At 40.7% G+C, this 26,911-nt stretch overlaps 1 protein-coding gene across 1 annotated transcript in view; it reads right to left on the bottom strand.

The window, feature by feature from the left end:
- NRCAM (neuronal cell adhesion molecule) overlaps positions 1-26,911 on the bottom strand; it is a 322,524-nt gene that overhangs the window by 153,953 nt on the left and 141,660 nt on the right. Inside the window, exon 3 of the mRNA XM_029234463.1 lies at positions 11,653-11,727. The gene's annotated coding sequence lies outside the window, so the exon portion shown is untranslated. The remainder of the gene's footprint in view (positions 1-11,652; positions 11,728-26,911) is intronic.

Below are 26,911 nucleotides of genomic sequence, written 5' to 3'. Positions count from 1 at the left end.
AAAGAAAGAAAGAAAGAAAGAAAGAAAGAAAGAAAGAAAGAAAGAAAGAAAGAAAGAAAAGGGAGGGAGGGAGGGAAGGAGGGAGGAAGGAAGGAAGAAAGAAAGTTGATATAAAAAATACTGCTTAGGGCATATTTGATTATTCTCAGTTGTTACTGTAACACTGGTAATTTTACCTTATTAAATACTGAAGAAGGACCATCACCATTGGGAAGACATTAAAATACATAATATGAAATTAAACTTGTCTTTATGGAATACAGCCAGAGAGGCTCCCAGATGTTATTTTTACAGTAAATAGCTATTTTCCATAAAGGCCCTCATATCGTACATATATGCCAACAAAACCCAGAAGCAAAGGACAATTGCAGCCCTGGGTAAGATGAGATCCTTGGAGAACATGACTTAGCTCCAAGTTGCGCTAAACAAGGAGCAGCAGTAAAACAGGAAGGGGGCAAATGAATGGCAAGAGTCTTCCTTGGTTGAGGCACACAGGCCAGGACGAAATAGAAGTTAATATAAAGGGACCAGGCAAAATTTGCATCAGGTCTGGCTTTACAACCTAGAATTTCTTCATTTTCTTTTCTGATTTATTAGAACTAGGGAAGAATTGGTACCAGGCACCTGGGAGGTTATTAGCAACAAAAGGACCGGACCAGTTGAGCTACAGAAGGAAACAAGCAGGGTGCCCCCGTGGCATGAACACATGGCCACTTACTAGCCCATCCCATGTGTCTGGGATAAATGAAAGGAGTATCAAGTCAGATCTGGGATTTTTTTTCTGCTTATCCTATGCACATGAAAAGTAGAAGGGAAATTAGATAATTTTTCTATTTTTAAAAAAACTACAGTTCTTTTCCATTTGATTGGCTGAATGGACGATCAATGGACAGTAGTATGAGTTTTGATTAAGAAATACCTAGAAGTTCAAAATGAAAAATGTATGAATATAAATTATGATTTGGGCATTTAAAATTATGATTCGGGGCATTAATTATGCCAGAATGTGTCCAAAAGTACACATGAATTCCCTCTGCAGCCAACGCATCACTTTCTGAGACGTGCGATTCATCTTAGCATATGCCCCAGGGTTAAACTGTCTTTCATCTAGAAATCTGAAAGAATTATTAAAATGGAAACGTTTCATGGAAATACCACCTCAGTCATTTGGCATGTATCTAACTGGTCACCCTTTCCAAATAGTTATCACAGGACAAAAAAAAAAAACCCCACCATGAACGTAACAACAGAAACAAAACAATGGAGCTCTTTTCCCTGACACTGGACTCAAATTTGTGTGTTAGTAATAATGACAAATTGTCCCATGTTATTGCTTCAAGAACTGTTTCCAGTGACCCTGGGGAATGCTGTGTACTTGCTTTCCTTCATATTTGCCCTTGGCAAAATTTTCTTTATTCAGATCATTCTCTGAGAAAGTCATTTCGGTCTGAGTTGTATACATTCTAGGTCGCTCGGTTAATAAGAGTTTTTGGCCTTGTGGTTTCTACAGCCAGTTATTCTCTTGAAGATGATTGATGGCGTTAATTCTCCTCACACGTGGTGCACGGGTAACCGGCCCCCTTCTTCAAACAAAGTGTCCTCATTCTGATGACAGCCTGGGAGGACCAGGTACCACTGCTGCCAACCCAGTTCTCTGAGTTCCAGGGAATAGGACTCACCTAAGGCAGAGATGGCTCAGCTAGGATTGTACTCATGGAATCATGCGACAAAAGCTCCACTAAGTTTAACCCAAACCATGAAAGGCAAGGGGCTGCTGTTCTCCAGCATCTGCTGTTCTCTGGCATCTCTACTCACCAGGCCTGCAGCCTCTCTCCTTGTTTGGGGATCTCGGTTCTCTTGCATCTATACAGAGAGTTTCCTAACAGCTTTCCTCATCTTCAATGTGCTTTCATTTTCCTAAAACACCAATGCCGAATTAACTTTCTCGAAACAATGGTGGGCACACCTTACTTCTCACTCGGGAACTTAACAGGTTCATAACTGAACATAAGCCAAACTCAGTACAGTATATTCACCATCAGACATATTTCAGATGCAGTATAATCATGACGGAATCTTCCCTCTTCACCTCAAAAGCAGCCCTTCTGCATTTTCTATTCCGGTCAGCAGCACCACCATCCACCCAGTCTCTAAAGCCAAAGGTCAGGACTTGCTTTCCCTCATTCTTTGTTCCTTTGCTGAGTGGCATATAGGTCCACTCAAATATACTGTAAATGGTCCCCTCTGCTAGGATCCTAGGTCAGGCTCTCTTGCTTCTTCTCATTTCTCACCTCTTACTGGTTTCCGGCTTCCAGTTTCACCCATCTATTCTACATACAGCTGACAGAGTACTTGTTCTAAACTCAGATCTAATCATGGGACTCCCTTACTCAAAATCCTGAAGTGGAATCCCACAACCTACCCCAGACTCCGGGCTCCAACCCGCCTTCACGGCACCTCCAGCTTCTCCACCTTCAACCACACCAAGCTCTCCAAGTGTACCCACCGCCAGGCTTCTAGTGGTATCTGCTCTCCCTGGAATGTCCCTCTCTACATCTGCCCAGAAGATGCCTACTCGCGTCTCATGTTCCTTCTCAAGGATTTTCCTGATGCCACCACGCAGAGTTGTCACATTTGCCTCTGTATCACCATATCCCTTTATATGTACATATACACACACATAAATATATATATATATATATGTATGTATTATTTTTACCTTTTGGGGACTAATTACACCATATTGCAATAACTGTGCTATATACCTGTCATGTATAGTATAGCCTGCCTGTTACTCTTTGAGGGTGTCTGAAACATAGTAGCTCATGGACAAGTGAATAAATGTTTATTCATTCATGAAAAAAGGAAGAAAGGAACAAACAGCTCTCCAAAGCCACTTTCAACCACATCTTAGGTCTACCTTCTGCTTTAAATTGGTTTACTTATTTTGTCCTTTGGCGATGCAAACACCATGGTTCTCTCCCATCCCCCTCAAGGCTGCCATTCCCCCACTGTAACATCTACTCTTTTCAATTTAGTTTTTCTGAACTAGTCTTAGAACCATTCTTCCTTCAATGAACAGTTTAAGTTCAAAGTGGTCATAAACCTCTGTTAGCCTCTCAGTACGTAGTGGTCACCACTCCTCTGAACTCCCAGGGCACTTTCAGCCTTTCCCACACATTTAACAGTCAGTAATGCTACTCTGTGCTTTTTTTTTACGCGTAGACCTAGTACATACGTGTGTAGGTGAACGGTTGATTTATATTTATGTAACTAAAGAGTGTGAGTCACAGAAGGGCCAGAGTCATATCTTACAATGCAGACTACATCATCAGAACTTCTCATAGCTCCCTATACACAAGAAGCGATCAGTAATGTTTAATAATGAAGACGGTCATCCTATAGGCACTATATGTAGGTCCTATAGGTTAGTATTTTATTTCTATTAATGAAACCCAAATAAATCCAAAATAAACTTTGATTTATTGGTGAAATATTGGTGAGATTCTAGGATCAAGTATGGGCAATGGTCCCATAAGTCATTCAGTGGTAATTCAACACCCTACTTGTGCAGAGCTATGTTTGACTCTCAGTTGAGGAAAATCTGTTTTATAAAAGGAAGTCTTTCAATTGTTTCCCCTTTATGCAAAGATCTTTGCATGCCCCTCCTGTATGTATTGAATCAAGGCAGCTACGATTCAGTAATAAAAAATAATTTGGACAGAATCAGCAAGTCCATTATAAGATAGATACTTGAAATCTATTTCCTCACTAAACTTGCAGGTTGCTCTACAGAAGAAAAATCCTAGTGTCCAAAGGTTTGTCTTCAGGAAAATAAAAATTTTATTTCATGTATTTACCATAAAGCTGCTCTGGGTGGTCAAAAACCATCAGCAACAAACGGAAAGACCCAGAGAGAAAATTCGGGGGAAAGTTCTCTCTAGGGATGACTTCTGGTTTTGGTATATAACAAGTATTCATTTCAACTCAACAAATATTTATAGAGCATGAACTCAGTACCCAGGATGGTGCCAGAGGCTGTCTAAGACGTACTTATTTTTTCCTACTCCTCTAGGTAAGAAAGCTTTTTATTATTTTGCACAAGAAACCAATTGGAAGACCTTTTTTAAATATTAAAGCATATCTATAGTTGGATTCTCTGTAAGAGGGAAATATTACATAATGAAGAAATATTTTACAGATACTTTGAACTTAGACCGATATATTTTTCAGCTCATTTGAATAATTTCAATATGGTAGCTGTGTCTAGATATATTTGTCAAATTCTTTCTATTTCTCAGATTTTTTTTTTTGTTTTTTTGCCCCAGGAAACAAAGCCATTCAGGAAACTACATTAACTCCACGTTCTCTGTGCTTACTGACAAAAAAAATAAATACAATAGAAATTGACAGGAACCATTTTCTCTGTGCCCCTTCTCCATGTGGATTGTTCTCTGCCGTCCATCCTCTCTTTTCATAGCCTGTTCCTATGGCCTTTCCTTCACAAGGCTAACAGCTTCTGTCAGCAAGGCTTTTATTCAGTACTGTATCAAGAGCTTTGCAGAAAAATGTTAATCATGTTTGCTGCTTCTCTTTGTTTACCCCTTCAATTCTTGTAGAATTCAAGCTAACCAGGAAAACGCATGTCTAATCACAAATGTGAACTCCCTCTTAGGCAGTTATTTTGGTGCATTTCTCTCCTAAACATATCATATAATTAGAGGTTCTGTGAAAATCAAATAAGATGAGTTTCCCCAAATACGTCTTTCACATCAAATATGTATTATAATGACGTAAACAAGTATTTTGCGTACCTTGAGTTCCAAGAGAGAAGCTTATGTATGCCTGCCAAGGAAGTACTTAAATATTTTACTATTTTTCCACAAATATTCCTTGTAAGGCAGACATAACTAAGCATTTTAAAGTAATAGTAAATTGGGGGTTAGATGTCATTAATCAAATAAAAGAAGTCATGTATTCTATGAACCTTCTGAAGTAGACCTTTGAATGATCTTGTCACTGCTAAGTCCAAATGGAATAAAGAATCTTCACTCAAATCCTATTCTTGAAAATATCAGAATGTCATTCTTCACCATTAATTTCATGCCAATTATTAAACAGGATATTGGTGACACCACTACTTCTATATATAATAGTTCCATACATGAATTCTCTAATGTAGAAAAATTCCTTCTTGTTCAGAATGAGCTTGTTCACTTTTTTTTTAGAAAAAAAATTTTTTTTCTAAATAGCCTTTCCTTTGTTAAAATGCTACAGTTGGAACCTCAAGACGCACTGGTAACACCCACCACGCCGGCACTGCTGGATCACTTCTCTGATGCTCAAACCTTCTCTCACCATTTTAGAACATGGCTTTCTCATCACTTTTGCCATCTTGCTGAAAATTCTGGGGTCAGGAAGTTTTAAAAGTAGCAGTAGAATTCTTATGTCTCAAATAACAAGTATGAGATACTAAACAAATAAAAACTCTCAAACACAAATCTTTTTCAAACCGTCAGACAAGCAGAACCCCATCAAGATGAGACTTTTTAGAAACAAGCTATGAAAAAAAAAGTGGTTTAATAGGAATTCATAATACAGCAAGAAACGTCACAACCCTGAATGAAGCTGACTGGAAACAGAATTACCCTGGCCTGACTGATGGCAATCCCTGCCTCTGGGAAGAGTGGATTTCCAACTGAGTTGCCAAGTTCACCAAATGTCTAATGGGTTGGCCCTTTGCATAACTCTTTCTGTATTATTCAAGTGAAAATTGTACTCCATAGGTATTTTCTGCTTTTTTTTTTTTCTTTACAAAAACTTTGAGAAGAAGAAAAATGAAAGTCAGGGCAGGATCGCCCATAGGACAGACAGATGGCATCAAGGATTTACGTTTAGCTGGAAGACCATTCCTTCTACAAACCTCACAGTTTTATAGAGTTCCTGCTAGATTTAACATAGAACACTTCTGCCAGAGGAGAATATTCCTGTAAAAAAATCTCCTCGATCTGTGGTTTTATTTACAAAGGCGCTGGTGTGAAATATACACCCGGAAGACCCATGTGCAAATGGACCCATGTGAGCGACACACAGCCGGTGAGATGGCACATCCCGCACACCTCAGGTGCAGCCTCAGCTTGAGGAGGCATCGCAGGAACACATTAATCAACATGTTCAAGGAATGCATTAATCAACACCGCCCAGTCGGCTGGCATGCCCCATTGTTTAACCGTGCATTGCTAACAAACGCACAGCAGCAATATGAATGTGAATTTCCACCATGCTGCAAGAAACAAAACCCTTTTCAGGACTGGCCCCATGCACCATATCCCACTCGACTCGTTCAATAGAAATCATTCTCTCCTGGATGCGTGCTAGTTTATGGACTTGCTTTTTGCAACAGTCAACCAGAAACAAAGACGTTTTACAGACCAGCTAAGTTTGACAAAAGCTGTAGAAATGTCTTCTGCAGATATGAAAACTTGAATCCTTCTAAGAGCTTTTTTTTTCTTTGCCTTACAAAACGAATTGCTGTCACGAAAGACAAAATAAAACACAACAAAGCAAAGCAAAAAAAAAAAAAGTCCAAGCATCTGTGTCTGCACTCAGATGTGACGGCAACACACTGCATTCCCAGCAGGGGCCTGGGCCTGGCCTCTGATCCACACTGGGCTTCATTTTCCTCCTGGGTAGTTCCCTAGATAACGGTCCTGCCAGGATTTGGCTCCCTCCAGAAGCAGCCCCGGACGAAATGTCCAGATGCTGGGAGGAAGGGATCTGATAAAGCACCCTCAGAACCTGGGCACACAAACCTACCTTTGTGTGTTCAGAGTTCTGTGGACCTGAGCATTTAAGGCTTTCCAGTACTGTTAACACTCAGAGCATCTCACTCAGTAGGTTAGGGGGAGCAAAATATTGATTTGATAATGAGAATGCTGAACGTAAATATCATAATTCAGAATGAATAAGGGATGCCCTTTACTATGATCATTTTGAATAAATGTGCTCCCAGGGGCAGAGTTATTTCAGTAGCGGTTTTACTGCTGGGAGCCAAGGTCACAGGGCAGTGGCTCCCCTCTCTGGTGGTACAATTCCAGCCCTTCAGTGAGCCCCCCACATTAAAGTTCGTGTTCCCCTGATCCAGCCTTATCTTGTCACCAGTTCTAATTCTGATGACCTAGAAACCATTTAAAACCTGCAAGCCAAAAGTGCAGCAGGGAAAACAAATCTGATCCAGTAAGTATCTGTTGTAAAGATAATCCCATCAGCCCTTTGGTGTATAAATGCTAAGTCGCTACACATTTCCAGAACTGGGGTGACTCAGGCAATGTTCTCCTTCTAGTCCCAAAACAGATATTTCTCCCCACTGGACCACAGTGGGAGGAGAGGGGAGGGATGCATGCAAGTTGCAGAATTCCTTCTACTGACTACCAGCACTGATTGCTACTGCCACAGGACACAATGCCACCCTTCCCATCACTCTCTCACCCACTCCCACTATCTCCCAACAGAGGATGCTGATGTCTTTCTTCAGACGCCTTTCCACAGCTCTTCTGGAGACAACTACCAAACTGAGCAGCCCGCAGCAGTGGGAGGCAGACAGGGCAGATTTCCAGAGGAAAATGGTTGTGTCTCATAAGAATCACGAGGACAGGATGCAAGGGGCAGAAGGGACTTGATCAACAGAGGCATCTCAATCATGGATGCCGTAATGACTCAGCGATAAAGATCAGGAAGTGTATTATAACTCAACCTCCCAAACACTGTCCATGGGATTTCACATGCTTCCATCTGACTCCAGGTCACAGGGTGTTACTCAGACTCCATACAGAAATGGAAAACTGAGCAGTACCCCGGGGTGGAAGGAAAGAATCTACATCCCCTCTCATTCGGCTTCCAGGAATGCTGCTCCTTGGTAGTGAGCTGTCATTCCACGAAGAAGTTTGCCGGGACCACAGGGGAGGGACTGTCCAAGCTCAGTAGTATTTCAGGAGATGCTGTCACTGAGTGGAAAGCTAGAGCTTGCCCTCATCATAGGTCAGGGGAAGACGGAGGAAGTTAATAAGTATCAGAAAAGATTGTTCCGGTTTTCTAGTTGATTCAATACCCCAATTTTAACTGGTATAAAACCCTTTGCTTAGATTTATGTCCCTGTCTTGGTTTTTGGAAGTTCTGGGCTTCCCAGGGTAATTGCTTTTATTTATTTATTCAGGGTAATTGCTTTTATTAATGAGCTTTTCATCTCTAGTTCCGTAGGCAAGTATTCCTTTCGTGGATGACATTTGTCTCCTAGGTTTGTCTGGTGTCGAGTAAACATGAAATGAAACTTATCAGCCTTAAAATGATCCTGTAGGACAAAATTTTGATAGATCTCTATACTGTCAAATAGTATCCAAAACAGTAGTCCCAGCTGGACTACTGTTTAAATATTGATTCACATTTACAAATCAACTTAGTCATAAGAGAAAGTCTTTTCACTGTTATCAGTTTTACTGTTATCTACTCAGAATAGAACTACCAGTCTCCTAAGACATCTGCATCATTTTAAAAAGTTAGTACCACGAGTCCAAGGGAAAGAACAACTTTGAAATCATCAACCAAAAACAATCATTAAGTAACTCCAATAACCTGCCAGATTTTCCCTCTTCTACACCTTGCCTAATGGGAACATGCTTTAAGGTACAGCACGAGCATGATGCTTCTTCAGCCTCATCACGGTTACAACCAGGACCCAACTTACACAAACGTAGCGAGAGCAGAAAACCAGTATTCACAAACGTAGCGAGAGCAGAAAACCAGTATTCAGAGTGATTTTGGGGGGTGCCCCCTGCAACTCGGGTTGCTTATAACAATTCCACCATTAACTGTCCCTACATTTCAGCTCAAGGTTTTCAAGTCAGGTAGAAGGCAGATTTTCCTTGGAGAGAACTTACACATTAGTGCTGCTGGTGAACGCGAACGCAGTTTTCACATGCAACTGGACATGGGGAGGGGTAGCACTTTCCAGACAGAGGGATGTGGGGTGTGGTGAGGCTTCACAAACCATGGCTCTGGCTGCCCACATCTTTCGGATACCACAGCCCGCTAGCGAACATGGAAAAGCCTACTGAAAACTCTAAGTAGTTTCCAAAACGCTTTCTATTCTAATGTCAGAGGCTGAATTCTTGAATAGCCCGAGGACGTTCTGAATACAAGTGTGCTTTAGAGTTTCAGGAAGTTCCAGGGAGTCTTTGTGAGGCAAGGGAGAGACACAGGAAGGCAGTCAGTGTTTAGTTTCCACCAGATGAAATCCTCCATGAAGATAAAATGAGATATTTTTGTGGTTCTACTAGAGCCTAACGACTAAAAGTTCACTGTAGTCGTCTGACAAAAGTGCAGCCGAGAAGATAACTGAGAAGAATGTACCGAGAAAGGCAGAATTGAACTTTTTCACTTGTTGCCCTAGAAGACAGAGATCTGAAGTCAAAGAACTCTCATGCAGTGAATGGATGAGAAAATAATGCAACCAGCCAGGAAAACTCCCTGAGGAATCACCTTATGGAGCCCCACTGCTGCCACCTTACAAGGGCACCATGCACACCTTCCCAGCGGCCCCTGTGCTTGCCTTGTCTTTGTGTATATTCCCCCTTTCACTAGAAACCACCATTTACAAATAAGCTCCTGGTCTTTTGGTCTTCCTACCTCTCCTGAGTATCACACAATACGCTATCTACAGAAGAACCTGCTATCACTTACTGCTGGTGCTGGTGTTTTATGGGTAGGCCACTTTACTTACCACTGAGACAGGAAGACAAGAGTACAGCCATTTTGGAAAAGGACCAGGGAACGGCTTTGAGCAAAATAGGCCTTGGAAGCTAAAGAACAAAGGTCCTGGGGGCCTGAGTCCCATAGACAAAAACCAGGCTGGCAGGAATAAAAGATGAACCTTATCTCTGTCACACTCACGAGTATACCTAGTTGCAACAAGACTCAACTATAAACTTTATCCTTATCCATTCCGGTACTTTCTTGCAGAAAATTCTGCCGCACTCCTTTCCCCTCAAAGAAGTACCCCTTATTCCTGCCAGCCACCATGGAGCCACCTGCTGCCAATCAAGAAGTCTGACAATTTCTGGAAATTATCAGTGATCATGAAACCAGCCCTCTCTATTGTTATAAAAGCAACTTGCCCCTTCTACTCAGGGAGCTGGCCTTCTTTCTTGTGCACAAACTCTCTCTTTTAGTAAAAAGCTTTGCTTGCCTAAGAGTCTTGTGGAAGCGGTACTCACTTCTATGGTATTGCTGTCCAAGGATGTGGAAAGTGTGTGCTGACACCACTGTTACTACTAATTCTTAGTTCCTAACAACTGTGGTTCAGTGTAGGCAAACTTCCACGTCCCTGCTAGAATGGAGGGGTCTCTCACATTGTCTTACCTTGCAGGTGTATTTATTTTATGAAATACGGACACTTGTTGGAGGAGGTATGTCTAAGTATATCAAAACTTTATCAGTCATTTTCCGTTGACGAGGGAGCTTTCAATTAAAAGAGCCATTCATACAACATTCAGGCTCTTTCGGTATTGGTCAAAATTATCTAACTCAGCAATGTTGCTAATCTTTACTCATTTTCACTTTGAGAACTCTCCAAGCAGAACAAAACGTGTGCTATTTGATTCACAAAGCAGCCTCCTTAGTTTCCAGGCTACTGTTCTGGGGATTTCTGGAGCGATTTTGAAACATCACAATGAGTTAGCCATATACATTTAGTTTCAGTACAACATAACGGAAGCAAATTCAACTGAGGCATGAAAAATACAAAACAACATATGGATGGATCAATTTCAGACTTCTCAAGGACAAGGGACAACATCTTGCAAGATTTTACTACCTCAAAATCTTGCATACAATCTTCTTTTCTTAATTAAATTCCATGGGACTTTACTTGTTAAATAAAACGTATGAGATAAGAGACCTAACGGCTGAACAATCACGCTTTCATAAATTCCTTAAGGAAGCTATTATTGGGTGAGATACAGTTGTCTGAACTGTGTTCCAGATCGTCAAGTAAGATATTTTTCATCAAGTTCAATGGCCTTTGAGAAGGCATCATTGGCCTGGCAGAGTCTGTTCTAGAGCTGATAATTCAAATGATATAAATTGGACTAGGGTGGGAAAGAGATTTACAAAGCAGAAAGCCTGTATCAAAGTAACACTGAAACTTTCCAAACAGACTTTTGTATTACTTGGACAATATGTTTCTCAGGAGATTTTTGATAGATGATTGAATCAAAAAGAAAACCTTCTTACAAATAATTCCTTACCGTTTTAAATCTTTAATTCCATCAGAAACCTACTGTTTACTAGCAATGCTTTTATTCTTCTGTCTATTTTCTGAACTTTGTACAATTCATGACTTAGAAAAACAAAAATCTTATTACTACGAAAGGACGTGAAGAGCTGGTTTTCTTCCCTGTGTATTTGATCCATCCTCTCTGACATGCAGTATGATTCATGTTTCTGCGACCATTATCCCTACTCGCTGTCTTTCATCATACTCTCTGGATGGACAGTATTAAACATGGCGATACTATTACATAAACACATCATTTTATGGTATAATTCCCTTCTTGAACCAATTACTAATTTAAACCTTTTAAGAAGATAAGCTCCTACCTTTAAAGAAGATCTTCTTATCTGAAGAGATTGTTCTTCCTTTGACTTCTTTAAACCAAAAGTCTTGGCATTGCTCTGTGGGTTGAAGAGAGGGGAGAATGTTAACAAGACATTCGTCGTCAATCACAGCAGATTGTCCATACATTAACTCCAACTGACTCCCTGATGGGAAACTCAATTACAGGGGGAGCCCTACAAGGAAAGACAAATTATGAATAGATTTGCCAAAACACATCTCTGCTGGTTTCAATCAAAAGTGACAGCAGAGAAGTGACTAAAACTCTGGTGACCATCCCATTAATGGATCCCAATCGAAAGAGTCACGCCTGGTGCCTTTTTTCAGTTTATGGAAATAGAGGGTTTTTTGGTAATGCATGTGTATAGCGTGGCTAAAATACTTCCATATTGTGTGACTATTATTATTATTATTGAAGTATTTTATTTAGTAGAGTAGGAAATCTTCTCTGTTTGAAAGGCCCCAAGTTTTCAATGAGGGTCACAAAGAAATGATGGGTGCAGCCTAGAGCAGAGAAGACCCACCTGGGCTGTGACAAAGGGCCAGCTATGGACAGTCCAGAGCTTGACCATCTCCAAGTCTCCTCTCCTCAGCCTGAATGTCTCCTTTGCAAATATTCCAGCTGAGAAATAGCCAGCAAAGGACAGCACAGACCGGGAGGAAAACAATCACAGCTGAGAACATTAGGTCTCTTTTTTTTTTTTTTTTTTTGAGACAACCAGTTCAGGGACACCCATGGTTTTCTAAAAGAGGATTTGTGGCTTTTCGGACTTTGGGCTTTTGGAAACAGAAGTCATACTATCAACCTCTGAGAAACCTTTCAGAGAAGAGAAACAAGTGTCAATTCAGGAATTCCTGGCTGCACTCAAATATGAAGACAACTATCAATTGCAAAATGATTCTATTGCTAAAATAAAAAGATATGTCATCATCTCAGATGCTTTCGTTTAGGCACGTGTTACAAAATATCTTCTGTATTCAGTTGCGAAAAGCTTTATCTTAATTACATGTGAAACCACTCCATCGATTTTCACTGGATCTGCTGCAATGACATTTTATCAGGACAAAATGCTAATGTTGCAGTGGTTAGCGATCCTCCCATGGAATTAAAACCAATTTTAGGGCAAATGAGGTTTTCTTTACTTGTCATTTAGTTCCCACTTACAAAATCTCTACAGGTGTGTAGGAAAGAGTCTACAAGGATTTGAAGCTATGTCTACAATAAAAACAATTCAACCAAATATACTGAACATTTCATATGTATCTGTCAATAGACTGGATAAATACAGATAAGAAAACAGGAATTAAATAAGACATGTTTCCTGCATAAGGGATCACAGTCCATGTACTGATGGGAAAACCAGAACTACCATCAACCACCATACAATGCAGTATTTATAGAGTATACTATGAAACCACAAAAGAACAATTGATTCTACAAGGGGGCATCAAGGAAGGCGTTCCACAGGACACAAGGCTTGAGTTAAACCTTACAGGTGGGTAGAAAGGGCATTCTGAGTAGAGGGAAGGGCAGAAACAAAGGAACGGCAATGACCAAGTGGGTGGTATGTCCCCACTAGCAGAGCAATGGAGCTACAGGCACAGTGATGGTGGGAGGCCGGGTATATGGCCAAGAGGGGAGGTTACTGAGGTCATACGCTACCAGAGTACAAAGGGCCTTGAGCACCAACCAACTGACAAGTCTGAACTTGAACTTGAGAACAATGCAGGCCTACTGGGGGTACTAGGCAAGAGGAAAGAACAGTTGTCAGTAGTGTAACTGCCCAAGAGAATAGAGATTGGAAAGGGAGGCTGCTTTGGGGATGTTTCAGTCACCAACATACAAGATTCTTGGCTTGTAGGGGTAACCCCTGGCTCTTCCCAAAGCCCACCCCCAAGATGAATCAGAAAACACAGATGGAACACTGATATAGGGATAGGAACATTGATTTGGTCAAGACATGCAATGCTACTGCAAAAATAAAAATAATCTAATTTCATTAATGGAATGATTTTGTGACTTTTCATTATCCTAATATATGAGTACACCTTTAGAGGTGAAACTTGATCAGGTCAGCATGTGGATGGGGTCTAGTTTCTCTCCCCTCCACCTAGCCATCTCTCCATCTTTCTGCATCTCTCTCCCCCAGGGCAGCTCGACTTGCTTCGGGCCCTGCCCGGGACCTGAGGCAGGTGGGGTAGCCCAGTGCCAGGCCTGACACTAAGGAAACCTGTCCTCCTGAATCCTTTCTTTCTGTTATGGGATGTGAGCCTTGATTAGTCTTCCTCTCCATATTGCAGTGTTAATGTCTGACACTGGTTTGGGCTTAAAGGAATCAGCCCTGCTTAATGGAGGGTGTTGCTTCCAAGTCATTACTCACCTAGGGTAAAGGAGCCTGTTGCCTCTTCTAGCCTAGAGTAACAGAGCTCTGCACGGGGACTCAAGATCAAGGCCGCAGCTTCTCATGCCTTTGTATTGCGTCTTGCTTTGTCAATGTCCTCACTACCAGCATCTCCTTTGGGTACCACAGAGGTAGAGCAGAAGATAAGCATTATTGGGTCCTCTGGCCAAAATACACCACAATCCTTTATCTCCAAATCATCTTGGTAAGACAGTTACGCTACTCAAAAGGTAGCCTGTTCCTACCTTCTTAAAGGCTCTGCTAAAACAAATTTCTGTATATGGCAAAATCAACAGAAACTTAGAGAGTGCTTGAGTTTGCCGAACTAAGCCCTTTAAAGGCATCTTCACCCCACCTATTTGGTACCCTCACTGTGTCTGAAACACCGACACCACGTTGCTGGGGAGCTGTTGCTGAAAATCTATATCACAGCTGACTGGAGGCTACTGCTAGATATTGGGGAGTGAGTCCAGTAAAGACACAGGTCAATAAAATTAATTTTACTATAATTTTTACCTGGAAGACCTAAGAGAACTAACATGTAATAGGTTACACTGTGTCCCAGACACGCAGGTGATGCACCAATTCTATAAGCATCATTATTGCTTTGACACAGAGGCAGAAACTGAAGCAACAGAGAGGTGAAGTTAATGACCCTCGACACACAACTAGCAAGTCATACGTTTGGAACACAAGACCACTTCTGTCTGAATCCCAAACTCGAGCTTTCTCTACTTCCTCCTGCGGCTTTTGAGAGAGGACAGGATAAACTTGGGATTGCGGATGCTACTGAGATGCAGTTAGAGGGGAGCAGGAAATTCTCAGAAAGAGTGGTCAGACTGAGTGGAAGAGCCAGAAAAAAGGAGCCAGAAATAAAAGGGTCAAGAGGGGGACCACACTGTGGTCCACGGTGTCAAAACCTACAGGAAGGACCCAAATGGGGAGAACTCAGCAGCTGGGAGTGGGAAGTCCCCGCAGCCCTGAGCTGGTACTACCCCCCCCCACCCCCGTGGCCTATGCTTTCCTGCTTTCAGCGACACCTGCTGCACTAGCATTTCTGTGTCCCTCTGGCAAGTACACTGTTTACTAATAATGTCTCACAAAGGGACAAGTATGAAAACACTACTGGGTATGGTATGGAAGATGTTTTGAACACGGATTTTTAAAGAGGAGGCAAAGGAATGTGGTTCTTTTGATAAGTTTGAATCGTTTTCAGAATAATTCAATCCAGGGCAAAACACCCTAAAAAGAACACTTATTACGTAATTTCACATAGGTATGGTTTCCCATACGCATCATGTGGGAAAATGATTTCATCCTTGCTTATGTGTATTATTGAAAGCCTCATTTTTAACCTCCCTGTGATGACGTAAACCCTGAAGCCTTTGCAAAGACCACCAAAAGACTATGTACTAACTATTACCATGTCAGCAATTATGCCTAACATTTCTAGGGAATGAATGTTTGCTTGCTACATTCGTTACTGTTGCTTTGACAACTGTGTCAATGGCCTTTCATCACCCTGAAACATATACATCATTGCGAAGGATTATTTTCCCAATAACAAAGTAACATTAAATTTTTTTAAACCAAAATACAATCAACTTATCCGATTAAATAAACGCAGTCCTAAGTCAAAAGGTCAAGGTGAGATCTGATGTCATTTAAAAGTCGCCTTCAGAAAAGATGAATAACATCTAGGTGAAAAACGTAACAAACCCAAAGGCCATGGTACGCACAGTAAAACAATTAAAATAAAAACAATTAAATGGTGCATAAGTATAATATTAAAAATTTTCTACAATTCAAGAAAGTGAATACTTGCCTTAGCCGCTCATAGAAAAATAACATAATAAAATTCCTAAGAGCTCCAAAATAAATCGAACTATTGATTGGCATTAATTTTTGGCAGGATTTGTTTGTTTATTTTCAAATGAGAATCCACAACCTTCAATACAATCAAAAATCTATTTGGCAAACGCTGTTAGGAAAAAGTATCAGCGACCAAAAACGCTCAAAATCTCATTTAGTTTATACTCTCTGGCACAATTGTGAGGACATTAAAAATGCTTACTCTTTAGTTGCTGTGAGGTTGATTTCTAAAAACTGGCCTTAGTGATGATAACCTACCCTTTGGGGTAGACTACATCAAAATATCAAGTATCTGACTCCTCAAGCCAATTCTGTTTTCAACTGTGACAATTATTTCCTGTTTATACTCTTAAAAAATAAATATAGTTGATAAACACTTCTGAACACCAATTCTGAAAACCTTACACGTAACGATATATTTATACACCTGCACTGGTATGTATTTATGTCTCATGCAAAAGTGTTTTGTGCTTTTATCATGAGGAAATGATAGTAATTTACCAAGTTATTTTTAATCTTTGGTCTTAACAAAACTTCAGTAGTAAATCATGGACTAACTCCCAAACTCTTCTTTTTTTTTCCTAACTTCCTGCCTTTGACATGATCCTTGGACTGAATCTGGGGCTCATTCATACTTATTAACTGGAGAGAAAAGGATAAACAAACAACCCTATTAAAATTGGCATTTATCTTTGGTTTCTCTGGGGTATGCCTGTCATCTAGCAGCCTAATTCAGCTTGGCATGGCAAAAAGCCAAAATCATCTTGAAAGCCGGTTCTCCCCGTTTCAGCAGCCTATGAAACAAAATACATTGCAAAAAGCAGAGAGTATGGTCTAAAATAAAGCAGGTTCTCGAGCTAGCACCTCAAAGAGATGGCACCCAGAGGGGCCCACCTCTACCACAACCTGGCTGGCTGGGCTTCTGGGGACACGGAGTCCCGACTTCTAATCCCAAGTTTAGCATCAAGTTCAGCGTACTCTTGCAAGACCAATCAACTTCTTGGGACTTGGGACCAGCTCCATGACCTCTTAAATGTCAGGGTGGCGCAAGGCAGGGATCCATCCTGATGGGAAACTTGCAGGTGAACCAGTGTGCATCCGGCCTTACCATTCAGAGAAATGAAACCACTGGTCCCTTGAGAAATCAAATTAAACAGATTGAAGATGGACCATCCCCAGAAGCTTTTGAGTGTTTCAAGTGACATTGTCATCTGCTACCTTGTAAACTGGTGCAAACAACCAACAGTGGGCAAATTACGCTGATGCTGGATAAATGCCATCTTACCGTCTGTCAGTGCTCTGGCCATCATGCTGTCACATACATTACTGGAACATTTCATGGTACCTCTGACATGGCACATTTCATGGTTTTATAGGAGAAATAACTAGAAGTGGAAACCTAGAGATCCAGTGGGAGTACTGCTAGCTGTTCACCAAAGAGCCATTGTCCCTTCTGTCAAGTAGAGGGGCTGTGAGGGAGAAGCTCCTGTCCGGGGTCTACATTTCCAGCTCCCCTTGTATCTGGGCAAGACCTTGAGATGTAAGAGAGCTAACATGTATCACTTCTTTGCCCAGGTGTTTAGGAAGCAAGTGTGTGTTTCCCACACCTCTTATCTCTCCACTGTTGGCTGGATGTCAATGCCCAATGTGACTTTGGAAATCACATGGCCTGGCCTCTGTCAGTGGAGGTTCCTGAAGGGTGACAGGTAGAGAGCCTTCCCTCCATGCAAATGGTCTACATTACTAGCAATGGACCGTGATATGAGTTACAAAGGAACTCTAATTCAGTGACATTTCTATAATTTAGGGGATTGTTCCAACAGCTAGCTCTGTTCTATCAGCGTCAGCATGTCATAAACACAATAGAAACTTTAAATTAAATCTGTTCCTCGTTGGTCCTTTTTCTGTGTCTATAACCTAAGAGGCGTAGATTTAATTTTATAATATTAGTCCATGCAGAGCAGTAGAGCAAAAGTGATTAAAGGATATTAAATAAGTCCTCTTAAAGACAATTAAAGTAACAGTGTTTTACTTTGTTTAGGGAAGAAGAAGCATAAAGGAGGCTGGTTAAACTGTCCGTGAATATATGAAGGTCCTAAAACTTTTATACTGCGGATAATGAGAAACTATTTCTCAACTTCTCTAAATATAAACCAAACAAATACCGAAGATTTACGTGATGGTATAAAAAATAACACTGTACCTAGACCACAGGGAAGACTGAAAACAGAGCTTTTGAAACTTATAGTTACCAGTGGGGAAAAGGGAGGGAGGGATAAACTGGGAGATTGGGATTGATATATACACACTAGTACATATAAAATAGATAAACAACAAGGACCTACTGTATAGCACAGGGAACTCTTCTCAATACTCTGTAATGGTGTATATGGGAAAATCTAAAAAAGAGTGGATATATGTATGTGTATAACTGATTCACTTTGCTGTACACCTGAAACTAACACAACATTATAAATCAACTAGACCCCAATAAAATCTCTTTGTTTAAATGGCAGCAGCATAGTAAGTAGTGGGTTAAAACCTCAGCTTTTAAAATTCACCATCTCTTTGACTCATTAAAAGCAAATTACATTTTTTGGGAAAAAAAATAGAAAATAGAATTTTTGAGAGAATCTGACTCTTAGTAGGCGAGGCTGGAAATCTACTTTTCTAACAGGCACCCCCAGGGGGTTTTGATGTATGTGGTCATGGGCCACACCACGACCAACGTGTAAAGATGGTTAGACAGTGAAATACGCCACTTTGTGAGGTTGTCACATTTCCTTCCTAGAAGAAAGTAGAACTGGGAACGTTTCTCATCCACAGGGTGGAAAACAAACTCGGTCGACAAATATTACAGACCTCTGGGAACCCAGAGAGGTAAGACATGACTCCAATCCTTAAGCAGCTCACGGTCTTAGGAGAGTGACTGTGAATGTATATCCGTGTGTGTGTGTGTGTGTGTGTGTGTGTGTGTGTGTGTGTGTGTGCGCGCGCGCGTCGTATGCAGAGTACGTTGTGAGGAAGAGGAGGGAACCAAGATGATTCCAGGTTAAATTGGGCGAGATAAGCTCTCACCCCGTGGGTGGGCAGATGTCCCCCAGTGTGGCCCCTGGTACCCCGATCTCTCCCGGGCATCCTTGTCCTGGAACACAGTCTCCAGATAATGTTACCACCAACCAAGATACAGAATGAAACAGAGGCACCCAACCGTATTCAAGAAGCAAAAGCAGTTCACTTTTACATATTTTACATATCAAACTTCCATGTGAAAGTGATGGGAAGAAAAGATGCTAAGGCAAACAAAAAAAAATTTATAAAACCACATGGCTGTATGGGGAGCTCCTGTTTAATGGGTAGTTTCAGTCTGGGATGATGAAAAGGTTCTGGAGATGGATGATGGTGATGATCATACAACAATGTGAGTGGACTTATTACCCCTGAACTATACACTTAAAAATGGTAAATTTTGTTACATATATTTTACCACAATAAATAAACCACAGCTATAAGAACTAGACACAGCATAGAGAACAAATGTATGGATACCAAGGGGGAAGGCGGGGTGGGATGAATTGGGAGATTGGGATTGACATATATACACTATTGATACTATGTATAAAATAGATAAACTAATGAGAACCTACTGTATAGCACAGGGAACGCTACTCAATGCTCTGTGGTGACCTAAATGAGAAGGAAATCCAAAAAAAGAGGGGATATATGTATACGTATAGCTGATTCACTTTGCTGTACAGTATAAACTAACACAATATTGTAAAGCAACTATACTCCAATAAAAATTAAAACAAACAAACATGGTTATAGATTTTCCTTCTAACTCCATAAGTTAATGAATATAATAGGATAGTTTCCAGAAAAAAAATTCAAAGTACACCTTACACTCTCTCATCAATACACTCTGTGTCTCATCAATACACTCTGTGTCCTTGAAAAGTCAGGAAAACATTAATTTATTCAACATATATATATATATATATATATATATATATATTTTTTTTTTTTTTTTTTTTTGTGGTACACTGGGCCTCTCACTGCTGTGGCCTCAGCACAGGCTCCGGACGCGCAGGCTCAGCGGCCATGGCTCACGGGCACAGCCGCTCCGCAGCATGTGGGATCTTCCCGGACCGGGGCACGAACCCGTGTCCCCTGCGTCGGCAGGTGGACTCTCAACCACTGCGTCACCAGGGAAGCCCTCAACAAATATTTAATAAGCAACCACTATGGCCCAGACACTGTTCTAGGTACTGAAGAGATAGTAGTGAGCACAATAAAATCCTGCCCTCATACAGCACTTATTTATTCATCTCCTCATACACTCAACAAATATTTATTAAATGTCTATCACTTGCCAAGTTCTACACTGGGCACCAGAGATATAATGGTGAAAACACAGTGAAAATATCCTCAAACCAGACCCTTCCTTGCCCTCATGAAGCTTCTAGGAGACTGCAGGAGACATATTGTTTAAATAATCACAGAAATGAGTATAACATATCAACTTTGAAAAGCTGTCAAAGCAGAGATGCATGGAGCTCCTAGTGTGTGGTGATGGGAATTGGCTTCATCAAGGGGGCTGGTCTTTCTGAAGGAAAGAATGACTGAGCTGAGTTGTGATGAACGGGGCTGGGAGGAAGTGTGGCCTGAGCAGAGCAGAGGGAAAGGGGAGTGGCCCCAGGGAGGCTGGAGAAGCAGGCAGAGGTCCGGCCGTGCGGAGCCCTGGAGATGTTTCAGTCTTTACTAAAGGACCCTGGGAACCCATGAATGCACTTTAATGAGGCTGGGGGTGGGAAATGAATGATTTCATCAGAAATAATATTTATTTTGCTGCTCTAACAATTTTAAAATGGCCAACTGAAAATGAGGGCAGAAACAAGTGAATTACTATACCGTTATAAAAACAGGTGAAACTCTGAAGCTTTCAGATGAAGGGCAGTATTTAACATATCAAAGAATTATCATGATCAGATGAGAAATTAGGAACAGCACTTTTTAAAAAATTCTTTAGTGTTGATCAAAACACAGTCTCTCTATTCTATAATCTACTAATGAAGTTGAATTTGATTAAAAGTGAGTCACCTGAATTTGCAAGCCTGGTAAAGTAAGTTGCCTACACTTGATTAATACTGTCTCAAGTGGATACTTTGGCGGAAAAAGGGAAACCATTTGATCAAAGAAATGAAGTGTATTAAACTTCACAAAATGTGATGACTTGGGCATCTTTCATTAACACGTAAGGTGCAAATGGGACAGTTAACTAAACACTGCACTAATTTGATTAGTATTTAAGAACTCGAACAAAGAATCAAACGCACAGCATTTCTTCCTTTAAAATATGGTTATCAGTGCTGATATACACTGTTGAATGGGGAAAAAAAATTCAGGCTGGCATAATGCTGTGTGCTAAGAGCAGATATATAAGGGAAGAGGAAAAAACTCTACCTTCTGTATATAGTCAGTTTGCCATATGCTGCCTATTTTAATGTGCACAGATTTAAACATTCAATAAGTAGGCGACAGACATTTCTGCATTTCAAATTCTGGACAAAAACAGAAGGTAAGGAAGCATCAAACTCTTGATTGTGTAGTTGAGCTGGTGTGACCCCTGAACAACATAGTTCATCCCAGACTATCCTTCCAAAGTTCGGGAAAGTTGTATAGACTTGACCCATATAATTTGCACAATTCACCTTTTCACCAAATTGTCATGATACAATTCAGATCTGTCAGTTCACTGTTCTGCTTAAATTACCTTAAGAATGCAATGTAGATAGCCAGAAGAATGCTCCCAAGGATGCTTTAGCCACATTTTATTATAAACTACCAAAGCCCCCGTGATTTTATAGGTGCTGGGAACTACGGCTTATTTGCAGAGGTCTCTACTACTATCACTTTTGGGGACATAGCCTTAAATTTAATCTGACTTGATTTTAAACCTAGTAATTACATTCTATCAATTTACACTTTGGTCCTACAAATTTTAAAATAATTTTTAAATTGCATGTGCAAAATTCTTCTGATTTTAAAGCAAAGGTTTAAATGCCCAATGAAGTTGCCCAGTGGTATCAAAACTCTAGTTCATATTCTTAGCAGATGTTACAAACAATAAGTCAGATTGTAAAGAAAGGGATGAAAATGCAGTAAATCAGATTTAGGAACAGTATAGAAGAATGAATGCATTTCCCATAAAGGAAAGGGAGAAAATCTTTTTTTAAAAATTAGAAGTATAATTTGTGTATCTTTTGCTGTTGTTGGCACTAAACCTATCTCACCAGAAAGACGAAATGGGAAGAGGTTTGAAAAACTTTGAAACATTCGAATAAAGACTAGACATTTCTTTTTTCTTTTTGCTATCAGTTTTCAAAGTTGGCAAGTCCTTTTTGTTTCAAAATTCTCTTTAGATGCTCTAGTTTTCTAGTCTCTTCTTGATATGGACATGAATTCACAAGCAGTCCCCTCACTTTTACTCTTCCCCACGACTTCCTGAGTAGTTGCCATGCTCAATGAACTGAATTTGAGGTCTTTTCATAATACTGCTCTGGAAGGAGAAAGGAATGAACCACAACAGAAACAAAACTAAATGGGTTCCAAGTACAACTTTGATGTCACTTCAGTGATGTTTCCATAATATTGACTAACACCCAGGACCTCCAAATGAGGATTGTGTCTCCATTTCTTAGTTGTCTATGCAAGCACTAATTTTCAACCTTAGTTGTATTGATTTTTTGAGCCAAAGGGAACTTTCTGAGCATAAAAAGGAAACGAAACAAAAAGCAAAGGAATCAAACAGGATTTCAGTTATGGCTTGGTAGAACCCCAAATCACACCTAAGCCTACCAATATAGATTTCTCCCTAGGAGTATCTGAGTTGAGGGGCCTAATCCTGGTCAATACCAAAATGGCTTTGGGAGTCTCAGACCTCTCAGGTCTCTAAATCAGCCTCCCAACTTGAGAGTTTGAAACCCTGGTCTTACAGAAACCTGAATACTATTAGTTCCAGGTCACTGACCAAAGTTAAGTCCAAATATGAAGTTGTCCATTTAAAAAGAGGTCATCTTTCATGCAACATGCCCTGTATTAAATGAACCATTATTTCTAAATAAAGCAATCAAATTATGAATTCAATAGCTTACCAGGTGACATTACGCAAATCACTTCCTCGCTGGGTACAAAACAGAGTTAATAACCCTGACCTATTGCCTAAGGTCTCTGGGAACAATTCATTTAGGAATTGTCTAAGCGCTGTATAAATGTTACTGGCGTTATGAAAGCTCGGTTTTATTGTCATTGGAACACCACCATCCTAAAAAGGAATTCAGAGGTTTGGTCAGAGGTGAACTAACAAGGCAAGGTCTATGCTAATACAAGTGCCCTCTGACCTTGGATCACTGAGCTTGAAAAATCACACAGATCAGAATGTAAATGAAGTTTGCATTTTCAGAGACACAGTTTTTGTTAATTTCTTTCCTATTCAAGTCCTTTGCTTTGAAAATCATTACTCTGGAAGCAAAACAACCATTCCATTTTCAATCCCTCCCCCCCTTTTTGTTTTGTATTATTCTCACTGCTATCCCCGGCATCATTTGCATTAAAGCATGACACTGAAGGCATCCAAGGCCTTTCTTTCTGAATCAACTATCTGGCACACCCAGGAAACATGCCTGTCAGTAGACATGGGCTGTGCAGAAATCAAATTTCTTTCCTTTTCAGGTTTTTTAAAAATTATGTGATTCCCAGACTGTCATCACGTTTAGATTAAGTCAGTTCCCTTTCCCCAGTTAAATTTCCATGATTCATTTGTTTATCTGACAAATAGTTACTGAGTACCTAGTCTGTACCAGGCACTGTCCCAGGTGCTGGAGAGAGCAATGAATCAACAAGGCAGAAATCCCCGCTCTCATGTAGCTTATATTCTAGTGGGTGAAGACAAGTAGAAAGCAAGATAAATAATTCAATAAACAGAATATGTTCGAATTAAAAAACAAAGTACGGTGAGAGGATGGGAGGGCAGAGATGGGGAGGGGTTGACATTCTAAATATGATGGTCAGGGGAGAACTTGAGAAGGTGTGATCTGAGTACAGCTTTGAGGGAGGTGAGTGTGAGAGCTACTGGGGAAGGGTTTTGCAGGTAAGGCGAGAGTTCCAGGGACATGGAAGGGCCCTGAGGTATGAGTCTGCGTGTTTGAGAACACCAAGAAGGTCAGGGTGGCTGAAGGGAGTGAGCAAGGGAGACAAAAGCAGGAGATGAAAGCAGAGACGGAATGGGGTACCAGATGAGCTTGGGCTGGTACATCATTGCAAGGCCTCTGGCTTTCACTCTGAGTGAAGTGGAAAGCCCTTGAGAGGTTCTGAGAAGAAGAGTGACATGATCTGAGGTCCATTTGAAAGGCTAAAACAGGCTGCATTGAGAATAGGCTGCAGGGGAGCACAGGAAAGACAGGAAAAACGAGGTAAAAGGCTACTGCAATAGCTCAGAGCAGATATTAGTGGCTTGATCCACTGGGGGTGGCACAGGGGTAGAGCTTCACAGCTTCCAGTCAGTAATCACATCCTTTTCTTCATCTAGCTGTGGTTTCTTATGTGAATTAGTTCACTCTCTGAGAAAGTAATTTTTCTTTAAAGCATTCCCTTCCATACCCTTCCTGTCAATAATAACACTTTCCCTCCCATCACAACATCTTAGGTAGGGTCAAAACATGCCACATTTGGATGTAGTCAAGTCAGCAAGTAAACTACAGTTAAAAGATAAACTGAGGGGGCTTCCCTGGTGGCGCAGTGGTTGAGAGTCCGCCTGCCGATGCAGGGGACATGGGTTCATGCCCCGGTCCGGGAAGATCCCACATGTCGCAGAGCGGCTGGGCCCGTGAGCCATGGCCGCTGAGCCTGCGCGTCCGGAGCCTGTGCTCCGCAACAGTGAGAGGCCCGCGTACCTCAAAAAAAAAAAAAAAAAAAAAAGATAAACTGAGGCATGTTAAAATTGTTTGCGTTTATTATTTGAGAGAAAATCTATTAAAATCAGGCAACACCCAACCTAGCAGCTAGAAAGGGGCTCCAAGGAGCTGTGCAAAATGAAAGACCTTGATAGGCAGAAGGGAGCAGGAATAAGGAAGTTACACCAGGAAAACAGCAGGTTAGTTATTACAAAGTTACTTTCCTTTAGGGAGTAGCAGGGTCTATCAGGCAGGTTACCTCACTAGGGCTGACCAGGTAACTCCTCATTGGCTGGTTTAAGATTCCACTTCTGTGCAAATCAAAACTACAATGAGATACCATCTCACACTGGTCAGAATGGCCATCGTTAGAAAGTCTACAAATAACAAATGCTGGAGAGGGTGTGGAGAAAACGGAATCCTCCTACACTATTGGTGGGAATGTAAATTGGTGCAGCCACTATGGAAAACAATATGGAGGGTCCTTAAAAAACTAAAAACAGAGCTACCATATGATCCAGCAATCCCACTCCTGGGCATAAATCTGGACAAAACTATAATTCAAAAAGATACATGCACCCCTACATTCAGAGCAGCACTATTTACAAGACATGGAAGCAACCTAAGTGTCCATCAACAGATGAATGGATAAAGAAAATGTAGTAGATGTATATACAATGGAATACTACTCAGCCATAAAAAGGACTGAAATAATGCCATTTGCAGCAAAATGGATGGACCTAGAGATTATCATACTAAGTGAAGTAATCAGACAGAGAAAGACAAACACCATGTGATATCACTTACACGTGGAATCTAACATATGACACAAATGAACTTACCTATGAAACAGACTCACCTAGAGAACAGATTTTTGGTGGCCAAGGGGGAGGGAAGTGGGGGAGGGATGAATTGGGAGTTTGGGATTAGCAGACGCATACTATTATATACAGACTGGATAAACAACAAGGTCCTACTGTATAACACAGGGAACTATATTCAATAGCCTGTGATAAACCATAATGGAAAACAATTTTTAAAAGAACATATATATGTTGTAAAGCAGAAACTAACACACCATTGTAAAGCAATTATACTCCAATAAAGATGTTAAAAAAAAGAACATATATATATATAATATGTATATATATATGTATAACTGAATCACTTTGCTGTACAGCAGAAATTAACACAACATTGTAAATCAACTATACTTCAACAAAATAAATTAAAAAAACAACAGGTGATACAAAAAAAGATTTCATTTCTAGGAGAGCTGAAACTGCAATTAAGTCTCAGTTTGGTGACGTTAGGCTTATTTAGCATAAGTGACTCCATTTGCAGCCTGTTGTCTTTTATTCTCTTGAATTTTATTTTATTTTTTTATACAGCAAGTTCTTATTAGTTATTTTTTTTATTGGAGTATAACTGCTTTACAATCATGTGTTAGTTTCTGCTTTATAACAAAGTGAATCAGCTATACATATACATATATCAGCATATCTCCTCCCTCTTGCATCTCCCTCCCACCCTCCATATCCCACCCCTCCAGGTGGACATAAAGCACTGAGCTGATCTCCCTGTGCTATGCGGCTGCTTCCTACTAGCTATCTATTTTACACTTGGTAGTGTATATATGTCCATGCCACTCTCTCACTTCGTCCCAGCTTACCCTTCCCCCTCCCCGTGTCCTCAAGTCCATTCTCTATGTCTGCATCTTTATTCCTGTCCTGCCCCTAGGCTTTTCAGAAACTTTTTTTTTTTTAGGATTCCATATATACGTGTTAGCATACAGTATTTGTTTTCCTCTTTCTGACTTACTTCACACTGTATGACAGACTCTAGGTCCACCCACCTCACTACAAATAACGCAATTTTGTTTCTTTTTATGGCTGAGTAATATTCCATTGTATATATGTACCGCATCTTCTTTATCCATTCATCTGTTGATGGACACTTAGGTTGCTTCCATGTCCTGGCTATTGTAAATAGAGCTGCAGTGAACATTGTGGTACATG

This window comes from Monodon monoceros, unplaced genomic scaffold, assembly GCF_005190385.1.
Source record: "Monodon monoceros isolate NGI ecotype Baffin Bay Population unplaced genomic scaffold, NGI_Narwhal_1 Super_Scaffold_2, whole genome shotgun sequence".
NCBI classification, from domain to species: Eukaryota; Metazoa; Chordata; class Mammalia; order Artiodactyla; family Monodontidae; genus Monodon; species Monodon monoceros.
Note: the sequence above shows the minus strand (reverse complement) of the source record. Positions and strands in the feature narration are given on the sequence as shown.